Below are 6,000 nucleotides of genomic sequence, written 5' to 3'. Positions count from 1 at the left end.
GAAATATAAGAAAATTTCTGTTTGGAATCTAAAATTAAAGTCAAAGACTTAAATTTATACCAAATATAATGAGTAATTATTTCTTGGACCACCAGTACTAATTTAAACTCTAAGTCAGATTTGCCTAACAAGTAGGAGATTTCTAAGATTGAGGACTTAAATCATTGTGGAATAGAATTTCGGGATTATAATCATATGCGTCATTTAATTTCTGAAGAGAAAAAATAGAATGACATCAAATGATATATAGACCATTCATCCAATGATATGTTATTGAGCTAATTCGAAATAAATAAACTAAGAGGAATTAGGATAATTTCGTTTATAAATAAGAATCCAACAATGCTTCGATTAGCGAGAGTCAAAGTAATCTTATTTATACAATCTTCTTGTTTCATATTGTAAAAATACTAGTCTAAGGTGTCATCAATTGATGAACAGCTAGATGTTGCATATACAATATTTATCTTTCGAGATCTAACACTATTATGTATGTCTAATGGTGAAAATCCATTAGCGATTTATCTCATTAGAAAAACAAACCAAGTTAGACCAACAATGAAGATTCAAAAGTAAACTATAATTTAATAACAGAAAATAACATGGTTCAATATAAATTCATACACAATTCAGAAATTATTAAACATATAGCAAGTAGGAATGACAAGTGAAAATACTAAAACATACAATCCTAAATAATTTCCAAGGTTTTCAACAAACTGATATACGTGTCCCGTTTAGGCGAGAGTCAAAGCTACCATCCATTGAATAGAGTTGTCAGCTCATCTAAAATGTTAGACATTCTAGCAACCTTTTATTCGACAAGATTGGAATCCAGCGTTGTCCCGTTTAGGCAAGAGTCAAGGTTATTCTATCTTATGAGCTTCCACCATTGTTTCATATTTTATAAGTCAAATACAGTCGCCACCATTAGGGTGATCCATACCATATAAAACACTTACAAAGCTGCTTATCTTTCGAGATTAAACGGTGCTAACTTGCTAATGAACGTTCCTCCATTAGGGAGGATTACTCACTAAAACAAAAGCTATGTAAAACCAACAATGGAGATCAAGTGTCCTAATAATAAAGCTCATTATTTAAAGTGTATTTTCTTCTAATATTTATTTTAATCTATTTATTTTAAATATATATATTTATTTAATTAAAATTTCCAATTTAGAATGAAAAATTCTAAATATAAATTTTAATTTAATATTTATAAATTTTACTTAGATGGATATGAAAATAACATGAATTATTTCCATCTTAGTAATAATTTCCAATAAATATTTAGAAAAATATTCAATTTAAGTTGTTACAAAATTAATTTAAATTAATTTACAACTCAAATTTAATTTTCTATAAATATACATTGTATTTCGAAAAATTGAAGTATTTAATAATACTATTTTCGAAAAAATACTTTATAATAAAATAAAAATAAATTCTGGAAAAATTATTCTAATTTAATGTTGGCCCAAAATTAATTAATAAAATTAATTTACAACAAAAATATAATTTTCCTTTTTAATTAAATATATAAGAAAAATTTAAAATATTTAAGTATCATGATGAAAATCAACTTAAATATTAATTTTCTATTTAATTAAATATACTAGAAAAATACTTCAAGCAAAACAGATAATATCTATCTAGACTTTCATTGACTAATTAATTCATTTTCTAATTAAATATATTTTACTTCATTTATTTTAATTAATCATTAAATGAAAAAACCGTTGATTTAAGTTGGTCCAAAATTGAAATAAATAATTTACAACTTTAATCTATTTTTTAAATAAAATTCAAAATTTTGCATTTAAGAAATGCAATTTCGAAATTGTGGAGAAAGATTAATAAAATAAAATAAAATATATTTTGAAAATTATTCAAATTTAAGTTATATGAAATAAAATTTCAAACTTAAAATAATTTTCAATTTTAATTAAATAACATGAAAATAATAATATTTAAGTATCATGATGAAAATCAACTTAAATATTTAAATTTTCAATTTAATTAAATGTATTAAATTCAAGAAATAAATAATTAAGTATAGAGAAGACTAAATTATTAATTCTAATTTAATACTGCGAAAAATATACTTAACTTAGATTGTACCAAAATTAATTATTAAACAATTAATTTCACAATCTATGATATTTTCCTAATTAAATATTAGAAAAAATAACTAGTTCTAGAAATAACTATCTAGAATAATTTCATTTACTAAGTGTTTTTCTAAAATTAACTTTAAAATATTAAATGAAAAATTAAATTTCATATATTTTAAAAGTTAATTATGTTGCTAATTCAATTTTAATTAGGTTAGACTAATATAATTAACCTTATACAATTATTTAAATAAGGCAAATGGGCCTTCACAATTGGGATAGTTCATGTGAGGGGGAGCTGGGTTCAGTATGTCGTACCCACTTCTATTGGCCCCCAACTCTCACACAAGGCCCAAAAGAGAGGAATTTAACCTTTAAATAAACAATTGTTATTCATTGAATAAGCCCAAATCTAATTGGGCCTAAATAAATTTACTTATGTGAAAATTTATTTTAGCAACCTAGTCCATTTACTTAGTAAAACTTAAATGGGCTTCCTATATGCATCTAAGCCCAATAGCAAACATATAGGCTCACACAGGTCAAATAATTTGGATGGGCCCTATCATGTTACTAGGTTTACACACATGAAAGAAATTGCAAAATTTACCTGTTACAAATTATTTATAAGATCTATTGACAATTGGACTATGATTAAAATCAGATCATTGGATCTGTCAACAAGTTAATCATTGCAATTTAGATCAAATAAATAATAGGTTTGTAAAAAAAATTTTGAATACATAATAATATAATCAAACAATACAAACAATAATAACTGATCTAGAATATCTGGAAAGTTAGCTAATATATCTAAATTTTAAAATTTAAAATAAAATTAAATTTTAAAATAAATATCTTAACTAGAATTCAAATTTAGGTTGTTAGAGAATATTTGAAAAATTCAAAATTCAACAAACTCCTAAATTTCTTAAATTCTAACAAAAAATCAAAAATATCTAACCAATTTTTCAAATATCAAGTTTATTCAAAATTTAAATTTATTTAAAATTTCTAATAAGATAATATAATATAATATCTTGAATTTTAAATTTAGATATTTTATTATATTTCTGAGTCTTATAATTTAATAAATTTAAATATTACATAAATAAACTAACTGAAAAATAAGATATTTTATATGGTTAGAATATTTAAAATAATAATAATAATAATAATAATAATAATAATAATAATAATAATAATAATAATAATAATAATAATAATAACAACAAGTTTGAAAAATTTATGGTTTGAAACCTTAAAATATCTATTCAAACTAAACTAATCAATTTTTCAAATCTTCATGTTATTTTTGCCAAAATATAATTTTAACAAAAAAATGTCTAATAAGATAAAATGTTAAACCTAACATATTCCTAATCTTATAATTTTAATTAATAAAATATATTTTCAAAATAACAAATTTGAAAAATATATGATATGGTTAGGAAATTTTAAAATTAGTACAAGATTATTTTTAAAAGATAATATTTTAATATCAAAGTAAGATCATTTAAAATTTAATAATATCTGATCTTATAATTAAAATAAATAAAATAATCTAAAGTTTCTAAATTAACCATAAGGCTTATTTGTGAGAAATTAAATTTTCAAAATTCAAAGCCTACTAATATCAGAAACTAATTTTAATTAATTAAAAAATTAATAAAAATTAATTTTATTCTGAAAATTAGATTTTTAATTGAAAATTTAGATTCTACACAAAATTCTACCAAAATTTGGCTTTTGTTTCAATGAAAAACGATTTTTGAATCAAAAGTTATGACGAAAACAAAATTGGTGCACAGGGGTATGCATTGCATAACCCTGCGCGCGCGGAAGGGGAAACTTGGCCGAGGGAGCTCGGCGCTGCAGCCCTTCAGACAGGGTTTTGTCCGAAAAACCTCGGTCAACGCCTTTTCTGAATGGGCGCTGTCCGAGGGTGCGCGCGCGTGTGTGCATTCGAATTCTGATATTTTCGTTCAACTTCAAAAAATCCTAACTAATTAATAAAAAATCCAAATTAGGTTCTGTAAAAGACTAAATTTATTAATTTTTCGTCTACTTTCGAGAAAAAATAATTACAGATCGAAATAAAAAATATTTCAGTAACATATATTGTGATTTTTAAACTATCATCAAATAAGCACATAAACCACATGAAACCATCCAAATCAACATATAACATCGTTTTAATTCATATTTCATGAAAGTAAATCATTACTATGGCTCTGAGGCCAGTTATTGGATATATTTTACCAGGATCTAGATTTACTAACAAGTATGTTTCATTAACATCCTAATATGAATTCTAAAACAATGAAATAAACACATATAAAGTTTAGGAAACCTTACATTGGGTGCAGCGGAATATAATGACTCCTTCCGTTCGGATATCTAGCCCTTGATTCCTTTCTGTAGCAGAGCATTATCAATATCTGAACCTGGATCTCTTTCTCTCCTTCCTTTGATGCTGATTCTCCTTCTTGTTGGATGGTTTTCCACAGTCTTACACAAAATGATTGAGATACCACTTGATGTGTGTGGGCACTCACTCATTCACTCAAGGATTTCGAAAATTTAGAGAAGGAAAGAGAAGGGAAGAGGTTCGGCCTATAGAGAAAAGATAGAGGCTCAGTTTTCATCTCACAGAAGTTCAAGTGTGAATGAGAGCCATCACTATCTATTTATAGGTAACCACCTAGGTTTAGGTTAGAATTATTTGGCATTAAAATAATGAAAAAATAAATGATAAAACCCATAGAGTGTGGCCCGCCATGGGCTTGGATAATGGGCCTCACTTATGCAATTTTTCTGTTTTATCATTCCTGCATTTGATTTTCTCAAAACGCCAATTTTCAAATTCAACAATTTAAATGCCAATTCTAATTATTTAATAACTAAAATAAATTGTTAAATAATATTGTCATTTAATTTAATTATTAATTAAACATATAAAGTCTCTTAATTAATAAATAAACCTAGAATCTCTTTTCTTTACAATTTCGCCCTTGCTTAGTGAAAATTCACAAAGTAGACATAGTCTAACTTTAGAATTATAATTGATTCATCAAAATCAATGAGCTGAGTCTTACAAGCAGTATGGTCTCAACTAGTATGGGGACCGTGGGTCTATATATCCGAGCTTCCAATAAGTAGATCAAGAATTTATATCTGAAATTCACTGACTTATTAATTCTTCGTTGAATCCACGCATAGAACTTAGAATTGCACTCTCAGTATATAGAACGCTCTATATGTTCGACGATATAGACACGTCATTAGTTATCCATTGTTATAACCCTAATGTGATCAATGATCCTCTATAGAGATGATTTACACTGTAAAGGGATTAAATTACCGGAACACACTACAATGTATTTTATCCTTAAAACACTTAACCCTGTATAAATGATATTTCAACTAAGTGAAATGAGATCTCCACCATTTATTTTTGTTTGGTTAAGCTCGAAGGAAATCATCCTTTACTTTCTATTCCCCAAATAGAAGCTATAGATTCCATATTTATGTTAGCGCTCCCACTCAATTGCACTACCGTGCTCCCAAAATGTACGTATCACCCTGACCCAAAAGTAGGCTTAACTAACAAATCAAAGAACACGAATAACACTCTTGAGATTGAACCTAATCATATCAGGATTAAGATCATTTGATCTAGGATCAACAGGTGATATTGAATTGAATAGATATTACGGTAAATTCTAATATATCTAATCGAAGTTCAATATCGTTTCCTTTCGATGTATACTCCATACATCCAATGCTGGTAAACTTTGCCAATGTCCTGGAAAGGACATAACACTTATCCAAGGTGTAAGAATACCTATCGCTGATTATACCATGTCAGTCTAAATCCAGT

The sequence above is a fragment of the Cannabis sativa genome, chromosome 6 (assembly GCF_029168945.1).
Source record: "Cannabis sativa cultivar Pink pepper isolate KNU-18-1 chromosome 6, ASM2916894v1, whole genome shotgun sequence".
Classification (NCBI taxonomy): Eukaryota; Viridiplantae; Streptophyta; class Magnoliopsida; order Rosales; family Cannabaceae; genus Cannabis; species Cannabis sativa.
Note: the sequence above shows the minus strand (reverse complement) of the source record.